General features: G+C 45.6%; 1 long non-coding RNA gene across 2 annotated transcripts; it reads right to left on the bottom strand.

The window, feature by feature from the left end:
- Positions 1 to 7,016: 7,016 nt before the first annotated feature.
- On the bottom strand, positions 7,017 to 10,521 carry LOC136481363 (uncharacterized). 2 transcript variants are annotated; one of them, XR_010764682.1, is made up of 4 exons: positions 10,099 to 10,521; positions 9,168 to 9,300; positions 8,271 to 8,352; positions 7,025 to 8,172 (listed from the first exon to the last, which is right to left on the bottom strand). It is a non-coding gene; the product is annotated as an uncharacterized lncRNA (long non-coding RNA). The 2 variants fall into 2 exon arrangements; XR_010764681.1 differs by having other exon boundaries at positions 7,017 to 8,172; positions 8,271 to 9,300.
- Positions 10,522 to 19,252: the final 8,731 nt, after the last annotated feature.

Raw genomic sequence — 19,252 nt, 5'->3', positions numbered from 1 at the left:
TCTTCACTGTATTAGTGCTAGCCGGGATGCAAATAGCAGCCCATCCAAAGACCGGTTCACGGAAATGCATACGGAGCAGGGATAGCTGGCATAATTTACTTTCTTCTGTGCAGCTTATCTTTTCAAAACTTTTACATATGAGCTTGGGTAAATATAAAATTTATTTGAAAATTCTAGTCCTGAAAAATATCTACAACTATACACTACCGGAATCGTCAAATTTGCCGAGTGTTTTTATGTTTGCCGAGTGTATTCCCTCGGGCACTCGGCGAACAAGTTCTTTGCCGAGTGCCGCGCTAAAAACACTTGGAAAAAAAACGCTTGGCAAACAGGGCGTTTTGCCGAGTGTCAAAACAAAAACACTCGGCAAAGAGGTTTTTTGCCGAGTGTTAAAAAAATACACTCGACAAAGGAATAAAATCATTTTTCTGGAAAAGTAGGAGAAGAAAAAAATTAAAAAAAACTTTGCTGAATGCCCCATCTGGAACACTCGGCAAACAAAAAAATATCTACTTAACCTAACCACGTCCCCAGCACCCCACCCGCGCCCTCCCGTCCCCACCCCTTCTCTCTCCTCCCGGCCCCCAGCGCCCCCTCTCCTCCCGACGGCGCCGCCTCCCTCCCCTCCTCTCCCGGCCGCTCCCTTCTTTCCCGCCCCTCCCTTCTTCCCTGGCGCGGCCTCCCCACCGGCGAGATCCGGCGGCCGGTGCCGCCCCCTACCTCCCTCCCTCCTCGAACGGTGAGATCCAGGGAGGGGCCCCGGCGGCGCACCCCAGGCGGTGGAGGGGTGGCCCGGCGTTACTAGCGCGGCACGGATCCATGGCGTGGCGTCTCTCTCCCTCCGGCGGCGCCCTATCTCCTCTCTCCGATGGCGGCGTGGCGCAGGGAGGCCGGACCCGGTGGCAGCGCAGCGCGGGGAGGCTCGATCCGATGGCGGCGTGGCATGGGGAGGGCAGATCCGGTGGTGCCCTTTCTCCCTCCTGCGACGCCCTCTCTTCTCTCTCGCTCCGATGGTGGCGCGACACGGGGAGGCCGGATCCGGTGGCGGCGCGGCGCGGGGAGGCCGGATCCGGCGGCGCCCTTTTTTCCTCCGGCGGAACCCTCTCTTCTCTCTCTCCCTCTGGTGGTGGCACGGCGCGGGGAGGCTGGATCCGGTGACGGCGGTGGCGGGCCAGCGCCGGTGCGAGCGGGGTGGCTGGATCCGATGGCGCCCTTTCTTCCTCCGGCGGCACCCTCTCTTCTCTCTCCCTTCGGTGGTGGCGCGGCGCGGGGAGGCTGGATCCGGTGGCGGGCCAGCGCCGGTGCGAGCGGGGTGGCCGGATCCGGCGGCACCCTTTCTTCCTCCGGTGGCACCCTCTCTTCTCTCTCCCTCCGGTGGTGGCGTGGCGCGGGGAGGCTGGATCCGGTGGCGGCGGTGGCGGGCCAGCGCCGGTGCGAGCGGGGTGGCTGGATCCGGCGGCGCCCTTTCTTCCTCCGGTGGCTGATGCTTTTTTTTATTTTTTTTCAAAAAATGTTTGCCGAGTGTTTTTGGGGCACTCAGCAAAGTCTTCGCCGAGTGCCCGACGAAAAACACTCGGCAAAACAACGTTTGCCGATAAACCATTTGCCGAGTGTCGTTTGCCGAGTGTAACACTCGGCAAACGGTTTGTCGAGTGTTTTGGGGGCTTTGCCGAGTGCCAGCTCCAGTATCCGGTAGTGATAGTATCTGACCTTTTCATTTCAATCATTTTATGTGAAATTTGCCTCAAATTATCTACCATTACATGGCACTTCAAAAAATTATAACTTTTTAAATAATCTTGTATGAAGATGAAATTTATAAAATAATCTTATTTCTCAATAATATATACATCCTTTTAGTTCACAATGTTTCTATTTGAATCTATCTTGGCACCGAAATAAAGAAAAAAAATTATATGCTCACACAACATCTACAACTCAACTAGTTGAAACCAAACTGTAACTCATCTAAGACCGCAGACACGGCTATCCAGATAGATTATACACTCTGCAGAGGTTGTACATTTTTTTTTTTCAAAAGTAGGATATTATCGCTACAGTGTGCTAGATATATGTCTGGGTGAGGGGATCGGGACGGATATATTTGGTGGATATGAGTTGAAAGGAGATTAAAATAGAGCTCAAATGATTTATAGTTTTTGAAATAAAATTTAAAAATAATTTTGAGTACAAGGGATTTTGAATTTGACTTTTCGCAGTGTTATCCTAAACGGTAAACAGTCGATCACTTGTCATTTAGCCATTATTCGGTCTAAATGGCCAATTAAAAGGGGAAAGCGGTCATTTAAATGGGCTAAACGGCTGATTAAACAAAAACGGTGTACAACTGTGTAGCGTTTACATGGTGTGTAAACGGGCTAAACGATTGTTTAGACGAGCAATGAATTAAAAGATTATATATATTATTGAGAAGTAAGATTATTTTATAATTTTATCTCCATCCGAGATTATATAAATTTTTTTTAAGAAGTGCTGTGTAACGGTAGATAATTTGAGTCAATTTATTCAAACAAAATGATTTAAATGAAAAAGTCATATATTATAAAGTTGTAGATATTCTTGAGGACTATAATGTATAAATTTTATCTTTAGCCAAGCTCATACGTAAATGTTTTTATTTATATATAGAAAAGATAAGCTGTACAGAAAAAAGAAAAATTTGCCAACTATCCTTGCTCTGTCTAGGAACTGAGCTTTAGGGCTTGTGCAGGAATTTCAAAGGAATCACACAGGAATTTCACAGGAATCAATTCAATTTCACAAAAAAAAAAACGTAGGAATAGAAAAAAAAATCCAGCATTCCAGGCCCTGCTATCTGTATCCCGGCTAGCACTGCTAAACTGTCCCAACCGTTAGACGAGAACGGGCGATCAAAAGTCACCCGGGACTCTACTTCAGATATCGCCCCGGTCGAAATGGCGGGGCCCATGCTCCCAGTAGCTGGCGCCTTTTTGACTTTTCGAGGTCGATTGGAAAGGGGTCGGAGCCTGGGAGGGGTGGCAGACGATGACCAAAAATTGTTTTGGAGCCTGGGAGGGGTGGCAGCGGGTGACGATGACCATTTTGGAGCCTGGGAGGGGTGGAAGTTGAGCTGGCCAGGGGGTGACTATAACTACTCCTCTTGGTATGGAGTACGCTGTAGTAACAGCCTCTCACAGACCACCGCTACCAGCTAGACATGAAGGCAGCCGGATGGGAACAACAGGTACTCATTCCAAATCTCATAATTTGGTGTCTCATCCTCTTAAGTTCTCCACGAATACCCTATCTACGACCACAGATTCGATCTAGAATTTGCATGTAGTCTCGTGTAAATGTCAGAATTTTATATAGCCGAGTCTGTTAATTAGACCTTCGAAAGCGTACATGAGTTATTTTTTTTCGTTTTCTTTTTTATTGGACCCAGCCACCCAGGTCCAACAGGAGTGGCAAAGGAGCGAGCGGCCAAGCAAGATTGATGAAGTCAAGGAGTCGTCATGTAGCTGGGACTGCCAATCGCTGAAGCCGCAAGTTTTTCAGGTAAGATGGAAAATACGTTTTGGAGCATCTGCACCCCCCACGTCCACTCAGATCTAGACTTGCAACTCCAGTGCGATTTTAGACAAAAAAAAAAATCTCTTCTCTTCACTCACTCACACACTCTCTCTCTCTCTCTCTCTCTCTCTCTCTCTCTCTCAAAAGACTTTAAAGCCATCGTCTACCCGGTTATCCAAATCTTGATCCTACTCACGGTCTGCGTCCGATACAAAACATACTTCACTCGGAGCTCACACGTTTGCGTCCTACACGGTTCCGATACGAAGACAGGATCCACGTGTTCGTGTCTAATTACTGAGGTTCAATTCAAAAAATTGTGACTTCGGTGCCCAGGGATATATCTAGTGCAATCATGATTCTTGTCTAAAAAGATTGCTTTCCGAAGGCATACCCCCATGGTTAATAGTTGAGAAATATTAAATGCTAATAACTACTCCATCCCATTAAATCAACTTTTAGTATTGTCCTAAGTCAAAGTATTTTATGTTTGACTAAATTTATAGAAAAATAACATTAGTATCTATAACACCAAATTAGTAACACTAGATATATTTGAAATATACTTTTCATAATGTTTTTATTTGATGTCACAAACGTCGTTACCATTTAATATAAAGCTGACCAAACTTAAGATAATTTAACTTAAGGTCATTCTGGAGGGACTAGTATGAGACTATGGATTAAATAAAATCATACATAGTTGTCGGTTACTCTCAACATATCTAAACTTGATGAAATTAGCTTTTTTCTCTCAAAAAAAATGCAGGTCATCTATGGCAATGATAATGATACCACAGCTGCTCAGCTCGATGAAGTCAAGGAGTCGTCATGTAGCTGGGCCTGGCAATCGCTGAAGCCCCTGTTTGCTCAGGTAGGATGGAAAATCTACTTTGGGCCTAGAGCACCTGCACCTGCACCTGCAGCCCCCACGTCCACTGGGCTTGTGTCCAAACGGCTTGCAGATCCAGCCTTGCGACTCCTGTGCGATTTTATATTAGACCAAAAAAAAAATACAGTCACGAATCTTGTATAAAAAGATTGTGTTTTTCCCAAAGCATACGCATACCCCAGTGGTTAGCAGTTGACGAATATTAAGTGCTAATAACTAATCCCTCCATCCCATTAGATCAACTTTTAGTATTGTTCAAAGCCAAAGTAGTTGTAGGTTAACTAAATTTATAGAAAAAATATCAATATTTATGACACCAAACACTATATATCGTGAAATATATTTTTCATAATGTATTTAGTTAATTTCACAATCGTCATTACCATTTAATATAAAGCTAACCAAACTTAAGATAATTTGACTTAAGGTGATTATAAAAGTTGATTTATTTTGGGACGGACGGACGGACTAGTATGAAACTATTCCCTCCGTCTAATAAAAAGTGGTGTCGCTATGGATTCGTACCGGTCCAACTTTCTTAATTTTGACTAGGTTTATAGAAAAATACTAGCAATATTTGTATCCCCAAATAAGTTTATTATAAAAATATATTAAATGATTTATCTAATAATACCAATTATGTACCATAAATATTAATATTTTCTTATATATATTTGGTTAAAATTAAAAAAAATATTTGACTTCTTGGAAAGTGAGAATATGATATTTCTTATGGGATGGAGGTAGTATGGATTAAATAAAATTTTACATAGTTGTTGATTACTCTCAGCATATATCTAAACTTGATGGTATTAGTTTTTTCCCACAAAAATGCAGGTCATCTATGGCAATGGTATTGATACCGCAGAAGAAAAGTTGGCCCAACTATACTCTGAAGGCCCTGTTGTTCGCTTGCGCCATGTTGTTTTCCGCGTACAAGAATCTTTCTTCATCAACATCAATCACCATCAAAATATTGTTTGTGCTTGACATTGTGGTCTTCTTCATCATCGATGGAGTACTCTACATAAATATGCCTAATTGGGGCAATGCCTTGGTCTGCATCTCATGCCTCCTTCTACAAGTGGCCTTGTGCCTTCTAACTGTCCCGTTCAACGGATGCTACGCCTTCGCCATCCTCGTCGTGGTGTTCCTGATCCTTATTGTTGCCCTCCTTCAACCAAAGTTTCAGCATTCAGTAAACAAGCATGTGCTGCCCTCCTCCACCACCGGTGATGGTGATACACAGGGCGACATCGGTGATCGAGAGAATCATTACTTGAATCATTTATTCGACATATCAAATGGCATTACCACTATTGGCGGCCTGGCCACTGGGTTCATGGGATACTACTACATGGCAGGGCCAGTCACCGCAGCTGGGTTCTTGTTCTTCTCCACTCTACTTCTCAGGCTCTATCTGATGATGGTCATAGCAATGAGATCTGTCTCTCCACCCCATGCCGTCTGCCTCGCCATTGTGCTCACGTGGCAGCCAGGGGTGACGAGTAACCAGTTGAATTGAGCACACCAGGGGGTGACTATAAATACTCCTCTTGGTATGGAGTACGCTGTAGTAACAGCCTCTCACAGACCACCGCTACCAGCTAGCAATGAAGGCAGCCGGATGGGAACAGCAGGTACAACTAGTACTCATTCCAAATCTCTAATTTGGTGTCTCATCCTCTTAAGTTCTCCACGAATACCCTATCTACGACCACAGATTCGATCTAGAATTTGCATGTAGTCTCGTGTAAATGTCAGAATTTTATAAAGCCGAGTCTATTAATTAGACCTTCGAAAGCATACATGAGTTATTTTATTTTATTTTTTCGTTTTCTTTTTTATTGGGCCCAGGTCCAACAGGAGTGGCAAAGCAGCGAGCGGCCGAGCAAGATCGATGAAGTCAAGGAGTCGTCATGTAGCTGGGCCTGCCAATCGCTGAAGCCCCTGTTTTTTCAGGTAGGATGGAAAATCCGCTTTGGACCTAGAGCACCTGCACCTGCAACCCCCACGTCCACTGGGCTTGTGTCCAAACGGCTTGCAGATCCAGCCTTGCGACTCCTGTGCGATTTTATATTAGACCAAAAAAATACAGTCACGAATCTTGTCTAAAAAGATTGTTTTTTTTCCCAAAGCATACGCATACCCCAGTGGTTAGCAGTTGACGAATATTAAGTGCTAATAACTAATCCCTCCATCCCATTAGATCAACTTTTAGTATTGTTCAAAGTCAAAGTAGTTTCAGGTTAACTAAATTTATAGAAAAAAATATCAATATTTATGACACCAAACACTAGATATATCGTGAAATATATTTTTCATAATGTATTTAGTTAATTTCACAATCGTCATTACCATTTAATATAAAGCCAACCAAACTTAAGATAATTTGACTTAAGGTGATTATAAAAGTTGATTTATTTTGGGACGGACGGACTAGTATGAAACTATTCCCTCCGTCTAATAAAAAGTGGTGTCACTATGGATTCGTATTGGTCCAACTTTCTTAATTTTTACTACGTTTATAGAAAAATACTAGCAATATTTGTATCCCCAAATAAGTTTATTATAAAAATATATTCAATGATTTATCTAATAATACAAATTATGTACCATAAATATTAATGTTTTCTTATATATATTTAGTTAAAGTTAAAAAAATGTTTGACTTCTTGGAAAGTGAGAATATGATATTTCTTATGGGATGGAGGTAGTATGGATTAAATAAAATTTTACATAGTTGTTGATTACTCTCAGCATATATCTAAACTTGATGGTATTAGTTTTTTTCCCACAAAAATGCAGGTCATCTATGGCAATGGTATTGATACCGCAGCTGTTCAGCTCGAACTGCGAAATAAAAGTTGGCCCAACTATACTCTGAAGGCCCTGTTGTTCGCTTGCGCCATGTTGTACGCGTTCAAGAATCTTTCTTCATCAACATCAATCACCATCAAAATATTGTTTGTGCTTGACATTGTGGTCTTCTTCATCATCGATGGAGTACTCTACATAAATATGCCTAATTGGGGCAATGCCTTGGTCTGCATCTCATGCCTCCTTCTACAAGTGGCCTTGTGCCTTCTAACTGTCCCGTTCAACGGATGCTACGCCTTCGCCATCCTCGTCGTGGTGTTCCTGATCCTTATTGTTGCCCTCCTTCAACCAAAGTTTCAGCATTCAGTAAACAAGCATGTGCTGCCCTCCTTCACCACCGGTGATGGTGATACACAGGGTGACAATGGTGATCAAGAGAATCATTACTTGAACCATTTATTCGACATATCAAATGGCATTGCCACTTGTGGCGGCCTGGCCACTGGGTTCATGGGATACTACTACATGGCAGGGCCAGTCACCGCAGCTGGGTTCTTGTTCTTCTCCACTGTACTTCTCGGGCTCTATCTGATGATGGTCATAGCAATGAGATCTGTCTCTCCACCCCATGCCGCCTGCCTCGCCATTGTGCTCAAGGTCCTCCTCCTGCTCACTATCATTACCGCCTCAATCTCATTTGTTCACTACTCAGTGACCAATCCACATGTTGCAAAGTAGACTCCAATCACAGAAAGACCCTCGCCTTGTTCTGACAATGTGACCAAAAAAGGCGGCTCCTCTCATTTCTGTTAGCTGAACTGTGAGTAATGGGTGATACATCTTCACAGGCTGATAGTCAAGGTTTGGAATGTATTCTGGAATAGCTCCAGTCCCTATCTAGCAGGCTGTGAAGAAATATTTTGCTTAATCAAATCGGGTAGCTCAAACTTAATATATGAACAAGTTTTAAGTAGTAGATAAACAGGAAGGTTGTGCCAATCACGTGGCTATAACTAGTTGGTGTGCTTCCATCGGTGGTCTCCCCTTGCTCCCACGGAGGCAGCGACACAAGGATCCAGTAAACTCTACAGCAAGTATATTGCAAATAAAAAGAAAAACAAAGACAATTCTTGTATTTGAGAATCATTCAAATCCAGTGAGCAATATCAATGGCAGCATTGCGTCTTTGAATTGGAATTGAACAGTTATTCCTGACTAAGTGACAAATTTTAGTAGTTTTAAAGAAGCACGTCTATGCTAGAAGAGCAACAACTGTAGACATGTTAATGTCCAATTCCTTTGTTCTTGCTCTCCTCAATATTTCCCTATATTTGTAGAGTGAGCTAGTCACAAGTGTGCAATAAAGAAGATTTACTGAATCATAAATTTAGCTCACAGTTTGAAAAACAAGTAGATGGTAAGAAAATGTTGCCACAACCCTTTCTTATATCTCCTCGCGTTATCCAAAAATTTAGTTCAACATAATTTTTTGCATCAAACTGCTGAACACATCACACAGGCTGAGAAGAATAAATCAGCTGACCATAGTTTTAGTAATTTCAAAGCCTTGTAAAGGTAAACGGAACCAACGTGAATCTGTGTGGTAATACATTCAGAACCCTCGTTTTGAATTTTGACAAGGTTACAAACTGGCTTTGATATCAACAAAAATAAAAATAAATACAAAATAATATGTGGTCATGTTATGTGAAGGTGAAGCTGAATAAATGGCATGTTTTTTTCCCAAATCAAAGACACCTACGAGGTTACCAATCTCATTTGACTTGATTATAACAACTTTAATTGAATGATCATATCTTGCATGGCTTTTTCATTGGCATAACCTGCCAGAAGTAAAATTTATCTACTCAATTTCAAGAAGGAATAAAAAATTACTTACTCAGTTTCAAGGAGACAGAATAGTAAGAACAAAATATTTGACCATTGCCCTTGTGGTGATTATCGAGATTTGTATTCTGTGTTCACAGTCTTGTCGCTTGCCAAGTTGTGACAACACGCCATGGCGGCATAACCTGACGGAGGAGTTGCTTATTAGACATGACACACTATGGTGAAAACTCATGGCACTAAGCATCAGAGATCAATGGCAGGGATGAAAACTTAAGGAGCAGAACTTCATCTTAATCTCACAAATGCAGCTTTAATGGCACTATGAAAAACAGACTTCAAAATATCCGTGTCATATATTGTTATATGCTGTATTGCACAAATGCTTCATAATAGATGCAGTTATGCAAAGGAGCACAAAAATGAAACTTTAACAGGGCTGCAGACATAGTTCTATTGAAAATGGGACTTAACACATGCAGGGCAGCTGAAGTGAACACATGCAAGTGACATTGTGTTGGACCCAGGGGAGCCTCAGATAGTCGATAGTAGTTGGTAGTCTAGTCCTGCCTTCATGCCCATGTACCAAGGTTGTATGTGCTATATAGTACCTATAACTGTATCAAGCTGTAAGTGCTATACTGATATATATAGTATTCATTGTCATTAATTGGTAAAGCAAGCAAGTAGTGAAGCATGAGCTCATAATTTAAGAGCAAGCCAGTAAGGCAGTTGTGAATAGATTAGCGGAAACAAATGGGACAAAATGGCATCCCCAGTATCCTCAACTGGCAGGTGGCAGCTAAACCCAACGTGCAGCCAAATCGCCGTCCTCCCTCCCTGATCGCCTGATCGGACGACTGATCACGATAAGTCGACTGCCGGTCAGACGACTAGAATCCTACAAACCCAATCGAGCTAATCGGGTGCGTGTGACCGGTAAGTATGACTAATTGCGATTAGTCAGGCAACTTAGATCTCACCTGCTGTTGCTTTCCACTTCCAGGTTGCAGCAGCATGAACGGGTTCGTTGCCCTCGATGTTGGCGGACGGAATGGCGATGATGGGATTGCTCCTCCTCACTTGACCCTCGCTAGTCCCATGCCTGGCGCAAACCATGGAGATCAGATGGTCGGCGATTGGACGACGAGGACTGCAGATCATGGGCAGAAGAAATCCCCGCTCCGGTGGCGTCGCCGTTGCGGGCGCTGGTGGCGGGCCTCATCGCAGAGGACGGTGGGGAGGAAGAGCGGGGATTGAAGCGAGGACAGGGAGACTTGCGGAGGCGGAGCAGAGAGAAAATCCGGAATGGTTGGGACGGAGGACGGGAGGAAGGCTTTGCAGGGGGAAATGTTGAAGGGTGCTGTGTTCGTGAGTAGGGCAGGCTTGACTTTGCGGATTGAGGAGGTGTGCCTATGGCGCAACACAACAACCCCTGTAAATTGCAAGCATAGCACTGGAAACGACGCGCTTCGTTGTTATAGGACTCTAAACATCAACTTCGCTAAAACGATCCTCGAAACATTTACACTTTGTTATACATGACATTTAGTTTTTTTAATCACTTTTCTCAACTAAAATATATGTATTTTGCCATGATGTGACCGTATTGCCCTCAGGGCTTCAATTGACGTGGGATGGGACTGTTGGCCGCTCGCCTAGCTGCCTAGCTAGCCGCGGTCTGGGCTGGCTGGCCGGCCGCGCCTGAGCATGGCTGGCCGGCGCCTGGGCTGGCTGGCCGCCATGTACAGTTTAATATGTAATATAAATTGTCAAAGATGATCCATACACAATTACACGTAACAGATAAAACCATAAATTTATCACAAACGAGTTCATCTCATAAAACCATGATTCTAGCATAAATAAGTTCATCTCGGAAGACCATAATTTAATTCCAAGCGAGATCCAAGTCATATGAAATAAAGCATGAGTTTACATCTCATCACAACTAAATAATTCATCCAATGTGTAGCTTTCTCTTTGGAGTCATCTTTTTTGGTGTTGTCGCGGTAGGCATCCTAACGGGACTAGTGGTGTCGGTTTGTGAAGATGTGCCCTCTCCTAATAACATCGCAACCTTGCTGCACATAAATACGATATGACAATTATATGTATGAAAAAAATAATGTACAGTAAATGTGTTAATATTCCTTACCTTCTGGTGACCCTTCCTGGACTATCCCGTAGAATTTCTTCTCTAGTCGGCCTCCGTGGGGTGCTAGGTTCTGCTGGCGCAGCTTTTGTAACATTCTTCCTAGGTTGTCTACGCTTCCTACAAGTAATCAAATAAATTAATATTGATATTTTCATTTAAGTTTCTTGATGAAGAAAATCAATTCTTACCTTTTTTTGCTGTCCCATTTAGTGGGCACTTGGCACTAGCTTGCACATAACCTTTTTCTCCGCATTTTTTTGCAAGTCACAGGTCCTCTGATCATCTTCTTTCCCTTTCCATTTCTTGATAAAAGCATTCTCTTTGCTCTGCATTTGGGAATACATTCTTCACTGCATTCTCCAAGCCCTTGCAAGCATCAGAACAAACAGCAAGGAGTGAACGATCACCTATATCCTTCTTTAATTGTTCCATGAACCAAGTCTAGTTGTCTGTTGTTTCTGAAGCTATGAAACCCTAAGCGAGTGGATACATCCAATTGTGACCATCAACTGCTATAGCTGCCGCCAAGTGACATTAAAAATAAGAAGCAACTGTAAAGTTATGTTGTAAATAGTATGTAAGAATGAATTGACATGTGATTTTTTTGAGTAAATGGAAAATTCAAATATGACAGGAATTAAAAAAATGTTTTTAGTGACTAGCCATTTTTAAACAAACCGACACAACTCGCTCCTCCCCACGTGTGGCTACATCCTTCCTCGGGCACTTCTATCCCCCACGCGGGCACCCTTCCTGGCACGTCCCTCTCCCTTGTGCGCGATTGCCAATTTGCCATGGTGCGACCTCCTCCTCATCCACACGGCTTTCCTCGGCTTCTCCTCACCCTTTCTTGTGCGGCCTCATTCTCCCAAGCGTGACTTCCTATGGCTTTGATCTGAGAGTTATTGTTGGAGTTCAGTCTAGGAAATAAATGACACCCTAAAAAATAAAAGATACTGTGCGTTTAAATCCCAAGTTAAGGTCCTATTTTAGGAGCCAAAGTTGCTCCTCTACTCCCGTGTGACATGTTTCACAGGTTATTAAACCGTGAAGACAATATAAAGTGTTAAATTAAGTAAGTATGTACTGCCTTGGCACAAAATAAATGCACACCTTATTTTTTATGAGTAAACCAATCTTAAATTTAACTAAATATATAAATATTCATGATACTAAATAAGCATTAGAATATTAATCACGTTGTATGCTTTCATACGAAATATATTTGGATATATGAATGTGGATACTTTTTTTATAAATTTAAGTCTTGTTTGGTTGGACTTTTGGCTGTGGTTTTTGCCTCCAAAAGTCAAAAGCTCAACCAAATAACCTAAAAGCCGCATCTGCTTTTACCCAAAAATAGCTTTTACTATAGTATAAATCCAAAATCACATTTCCTCCTGCTTTTTTTTAAGCCTCTCATTGAGTACCGGTGGCCTCCACACCCAAAGCGCTCACCAACCGAGCTACGGTGAGGTCCCCACCTTTCCTCCTGCTTTCATCTACTTTTGAGGCAAAATATTATCCACCTGATTTGTTTTTTTCTTCTTTTCTTCTTTCTTGTCCGTAGACTCGCGAGACACGCTGCACGGCGGAGCGCTCCTCCTCGAGCTCCATCCCGGCGGCGGCGTGGGCCTCTGCCCTTCCCTGTGGTGGCGCGGACCCTGCCCGGCAACGGCGTGGTCCCTGCCCGGCGGCGTGCCGGAGCGGCCTCCGACTCGCTCCTCGAGTCGCAACGCGGCCCCGTGACGAGCTCCTCCGGTCGTGCCGACGAGCAGCCTCCAGTCGCGCTCCGATGGCGTGGCCCCAACGTGCTCCAGGCCGCGGCGGCGCATGTCCAGGCGGCCGGCCGGGCGAGCCCCCTCTCCTGCGGTCACGGCAACGGCGAGCCCCCTCCTCTGCTGCGGCGCATCTCCAGCGAGCCCCCTCCCCTGCAGCGGCGCATATCCAGGCGAGCCCGCTCCTGTGGCTTGCTCTGTTCCATGGAGAACACTGAACACGTGATGTTTTCTAGCCGTTTCCCTGTGAAAAATAAAACAAGAAATACAATAGAAATACGAGAATGTTGGAAAGCGCTTTGATCCGCTCTCATGGATGAAAACACTTAGAAAATTTAATTTTTTCCCAAAATAGTTCCTTACATACGAATAAACACATCTAATATGACATATTTTAGTAGAAAAGTTTTGTTGCAGATGTTTGCCTGTCTTTTAGTAGAAAATTATTTTTCTCTCTCTCTAAAATAGTCATTTACATGCGAATTAGTGAACATATTTTTTTGTTACAAGCAATATGCATATAAACAGATTTTCACATCCTACGGTTTACAGCTGCTCTAACTAAACGACCTTCTCCTTTTTCCACAGCTGCTTTTTCATAGCCCACGGCTCATAGCAGCTATTCCAAAAACCACAACTCAATCAAACAAGACCTTAATTAAATTTAAAATTAGTTGGCTTCTTGAAAATACGATAGGTGCATTTAGTTTATGATGGAACCGGTATACCCCATTGAGAAGGTTTGGAACTTAGACACTCGAATCAACAGGAGGTTTGGTAAAGAAAGCAAGCTGCCAATTAGGCAAGGACGTGACTAGCATCCGAACATCCGGAGCCCTCTTAACATATTGAATGCCTTCGGTCCATCATGCAGGAGGCCGCACCGCACGTGAAAAGCCCATGCCGCCTCTTTTAGTGCGCCCCACCGCGTGGATCCCATGTTCCGTACCTCTCTACCATCGTGCTTATCTTCTGGCCTCAGGCGCCCGCATGGCAACTCACGGTACTCCCCAGTGGCTGCAGCAGGCAGTTGCGGCAGGTGGGTCCCATTGCAACAGCTGATCTACTTTTACTACATCAATATGAAACACTTGCAATATACATCCAAAATAGTTGAAACACTTGCAAAACACAAAAAAAACTTCAAAACACATGTGTAGCCATTGCAAACATTCAGATGAAACACTTGCAACATACATATAAAAACGTTTGCATAATATGCAACATCTAAATCTACTTTTACAATATCCAGATGAAACACTTGCAACATACGCCTGAAAACATATGAAACATTTGGAATATTCACTTGAAACATACGTGTCTAGCCATTGCAACATCCTGATCTACTTTTGCAACATCGATATAAAACAATTACAATATACCTCTGAAACATCTTTGAATGAAACATATGCTTGCAACGCAATGTCACCTTGCTGCATGAACGAATGGAGGTTCGTTGGCATGTAGAGCTCGATGTCGACACGGCGATCGAGGCCGACGCGGAGTGTGGGGTGCAGCGGGTGGGCGGGTGCAGTGCCCACACGAGCGACCGCGGTGCTAGAGAAGGCCACGGCTGGTGGGCGAGCGTGGTGCCCCGCGGCATGGCGCCCCTGCCCTGGAGAAAGTTTGTAGAGGAAGGGGATTGAGCGTCGGCGACGGGGCAAGGGTCGCGAGTGGGGGGCGCGACGAACTAAAGCATTATATTTTGTGTCGCGGTCATCGGAGACGTCTTACCAATCAAGCAAGGACGACTCATGACGATGAAGCCATCAATCAACTAGCGGGAGCGGAAGGAGAGCACCACTGCACCAGGCAGAGCGCGCGGAACAAGAGACTATCAGAAGGCCGAAGTGGCAGCAGTCCAGTCCCAACGTGCAGGTGCAGCTGCAGCCAGTGGTGTCCTTCTCCTCCCTCCCTGATCAGTGAGTTGGGCTTTATCGTAGCGATAAGTGCAAGGGTGTTGTGTCAGTGAGTTGGACTTCACTTTGCGGATTGAAGAGATGGGCCTCTAGCCCAACACAGTAACACTAGCGGGTTTTGGGCTTCGATGCCTATTAGGCTAAGCAGGCCGGTGTCGTTGTTTATGTTCTCACTTCTCCGTCGGTGTCCCGTCCCGTGTGTGGGGAAGCACGCATGACACGGACGTTAAGACTGTCTCGTACGGCGTAGGTAAACCGCGACCCAAACACAAAATGGCTACTGCACAGTGTTTTGGGTACCAAAATCAAGGTCCAACGGAGAACCCAAACACGGCAGCCATTTTGCGTAGCATCTGACTCGAAAGGCAAAAAAGCGTCGGCGTTCTCGACGATACAAAACACTGCAGAGAGAGAGGGAGGAGCGACCGATGCCGGGGCCCGACACAGGGGCGGGGCGATGGGGGTCGGTGGAGGAGCGGCTGCCGTCGTGGAGTCTGGATCTGCCCGGCCGCCATCGGAGGGAGCAAGGGTAGGCGACATCGGGCAGGGGAGGGAGGATCCCGCCGGAGAGGTCCGCCTGCGGTGGAGCAGCGCCACCGGCAAGGGCCGCTCGCCGCCCGTGGAGAAGAGCGCCCGCACGGAGCTCGCCCGCACGGTGGCGCCGGATCCAGAGCTCGCGCTGTGAAGCTAGCCCGTGGACGGGGGCGCTTGGCCAGGCGGGCTTGCGGACGGAGTCACCGGCGACCTCGGGAGGCCAGATCCGGTAGGGAAAGGGGCTGCCTCTGGGTGGGATGGAGAGCGCGTCGCCGCCGCCGGGTGGGATGGATCTCGCTTCGTCATCCATGGATCCACCACTGCTACCACTGTCGGGGTGGGAGATGGCCGCTGTAGTCACCGTCGTGGTGGGGGAGGACCGCTGCGACCGCCGTTGGGGTGGGGGAGGGTGAAAGGTCCTTGTTTGGTTTTGGTAATTGAGTGACAACTTAGGTGGACTAATTATGTTTATGTGAGATACACAGGTGATTAGTCCACAGGTATATGTGTGTGAGCAACATATGCCATGAAGGTGAAAATGGCTTGGAAATGTTGCAAAGCTCACACATGTGATGATGAAGGAGCTTAAATGCACATGAGACATGACATTGAGTCATGTGATCAAGGTGGAGAAGATCAAGACAAGACTTGGCTTGATGGACCGGTTGCAAGCGTGAAGAGCAAGTCGAAGGCTTTGGAGTGATGGACCGCGTGGCGGTGAAGCTTGAGCAAGACTTGGCGCCGATGGACGATGGCAACGGTGAAGGGCAAGTGAAGTCAAAATCGATGAACCAATATGATCACGTGATGATATGAAGTGGATCATATCATTGTTGATCGTGTTGGTGCATGTGTTGCATCGACGTTGGAGGAGATGGAATGGAATGCGCAAGGCAAAGGTATAACCTAGGGCATTTCATTTCACCGGTCATAGGTGTGTAGAGAAGTTTATGACCGAGTTTATGATAGATGGCCGTACTATCAAGAGGGGCAAACTTGTTTGTATATCGGTCATCTAGTGCCACTCGAGTGATCTAACTTTGCATTGTCGCTAGAATCGAGTGACGTGGCAAGTTGAGTGGCTAACATCCTTTGGGAAATGATTATGAAAAGCTAACACACATACACATGGTGGTGTACACTTGGTGGTGTTGGCACATTTACAAAAGAGGTGGTGTTTGTAGGGTTGAGATGGGTTTGGGTCCCTCTCTCCCTCCCGCCGAGCTTGCTCGGCAGGATTCGGTGCTTTCGGGAAAATGGAATGCCTATTTTCTATTGCGTCGGATGTAAATTCTTGGTGGTTAGCACATTGGAGCAAGGGTGAAGAAGTTAGAAGTGAAAACGAGTTGATCGCGAAGATGCTGGCGTCGGTCAACTGACCGGACGCTGGATCTGAATGCACCGAACGCTGGCAGGCTGCGTCCGGTCAGGCTGACGTACGATGACGCAGAAGCTGGAGTGTGACCGGACGCTGGCTGCGTCCGATCAAGTGTGACCGGACGCGTCCGGTCGAGGTCGGTACCTTACTGGAAACGACCGGACGCTGGGGGTTCAGCGTCCGGTCAGTTGAAAGCTGCTGCGTCCGATCAAGTCAAGTGACCGTTGGAACCGGGACACGTGGCCGTCTGCGGGCGACCGGAGCGTTCGGTCGGCCCGACCGTTGCCCAGTGAAGGGGTAACGGCTAGTTTAGCCCTTGGGGCTATAAATAGAAGTGGCCTTCAGGCATGGCTGGTGTGGAGCACCAAATGGGACTTAGTGTCCATGCTTGTGAGTGCTTGGGAGCCCTACATCACACATATACTTGATAGTGATCATTCGATTGTGTGAGTGAGCGATTCTAGTGCGATTGCATCGTGAGGTTGCATCGAGTGGCACTAGGTGATCGAGTTGCAAGCCGGTGGTGCTTGTTACTCTTGGAGGTTGTCACCTCCTAGACGGCTTGGTGGTGGTCTCCGTCGAAGCGCGCAAGAAGCTTGTGCGGCGCTCCGGAGAAGTGGTTGTGAGGGGCATTGTGCTCGCCCCGCAGGAGCCGCGAAGAGCAACTCTAGTAAAGCGTGTCATTGAGCTACCCTCACTTTCGGGGTAGGTTCTTGCGGCGCCCGACGTGCGGGCTTAGCGGGTGATGCTAATTAGCCGCCGAACCACCAAGTGAGCGGTCGACACAACGGGGACTAGCGTGTTGGCAAACACGTGAACCTCGAGAGAAAAATCATCGTGTCAACCTTATTCTTCCCGTTGGTTTGTATCCCCATTACACAAGCTTGCAATTACTTTTATACATATTAAGCTTGTGTAGTTGCACTTGTAATTAGATAGCTTGTGTAGCTTGCTAATTACCTTCTTGCTTGTGTAGCATAGAAGTAGCTCCCTTGCGTGGCTAATTTGGTTTTAGTAACCTTGTTAATCACATTGCTTAGTTTGTGTAGCTAAGTCTTTGCGCTCTCTAATTAGGCATTGGTTGCCTTGTTATTGAGCATTGCTAGTGAGCTTAGTTAGCTTTGTGCTTTTGCTTACTAGCATGCGTAGGAGCTCCCTTATTGCTTAAAGTACTGGTGGCATAGGTTTGTGTAACCTTGCTCCTAGAATTGGTTAGGTGAGCTCTAACTAGCCCGGCACCTTTGTTGCTTAATTGTTATCTTTGCAAGGTGCTTGTGAACATATATAGTGGGGTATAGTCTTGTCTAGACCGATAATTTTAATTCCGCATTTGTATCGGTTAGCCGACGCGATTAATTTTAGAAAAGACTATTCACCCCCCCTCTAGTCCGCCATCTCGACCCTTCAGAGGGCCACCGCAATCGCCGTCGGGGTGGGGGAGGGCCACCGCAACCGCTGTCGGGGTCGCAGGAGGGGCGCCGCGGTGGGGCGAGAGGAGGAAGGGAAGAGACGGCGCCGCGGTGGGGCTCACAAGAGGAGGAAGGGATGAGGACGTTGTGTTGCGTCCATTGTTGGAGAAGGGAGGATAAGGGGCACGTACCTTTTTACTGTGAATAACGCAAACCGTGTAATACGTCCTGTGTTTGGGTCCTGTTCGTTGGAGTCAGTCTAAAAACTCTCCACAAAGACCCACAAAAAAAAGGACATATTTTTGAAATTTTCTGAGGCTGGACACTGCCCACAGGAATCCACACAGGGGAGGGGGAGCTGTCGATAGTTTCACTAGGCTCGTCCCAATCTAGTTCCCGGACCATTTTGTAAATGGCACAGAATTGGGGGGGCACGTGACGTCATTGTCACGTCAACAAGAAAGTATCTTGGCTGCCGGTGGAACATAGTAACTATGGTAGCCTTAATTTATTGATTATCTTTATATAAGCATAGGCTTCACCTTAAGACCCGAGGGGGCTTTTATCCTATTTGATTGAAAAAAAAAATTATATGAAAATGATAAAAAATTTTTTGAGGAACCGAAAATTATAAAATTTAGGTTCATGTGTACTCCGAAATTCAAGAAATTTTGATTTTTAGTGCACATGAACCTCACATTTGTCATTTGCATATGATTTGTACGCATTATGGATGTGCTAAGTTTCAAGTTTTTTTTAAAAAAAAAATTGTTTTGATATTTCCTGGGTGGTTCGTACCGTATATTTGTCGAGTAAGCGGGAGTAGGTGACTGACACAGGGTCCAGCATAGCGCTCACGGCCCCACTTGTCTGCGTCTCGCACTCGGAAACAAGAATATTTTATTGGCAGGCAGGGAGGAAGGAAAAACCTTGGGTGCGATACGACGTGCCAACCGAGTGT

Source organism: Miscanthus floridulus, chromosome 9, assembly GCF_019320115.1.
Source record: "Miscanthus floridulus cultivar M001 chromosome 9, ASM1932011v1, whole genome shotgun sequence".
In the NCBI taxonomy this organism is placed as follows: domain Eukaryota; kingdom Viridiplantae; phylum Streptophyta; class Magnoliopsida; order Poales; family Poaceae; genus Miscanthus; species Miscanthus floridulus.
The sequence above is the reverse complement of the archived record's forward strand: the minus strand, read 5'-3'. Positions and strand labels throughout refer to the sequence as shown.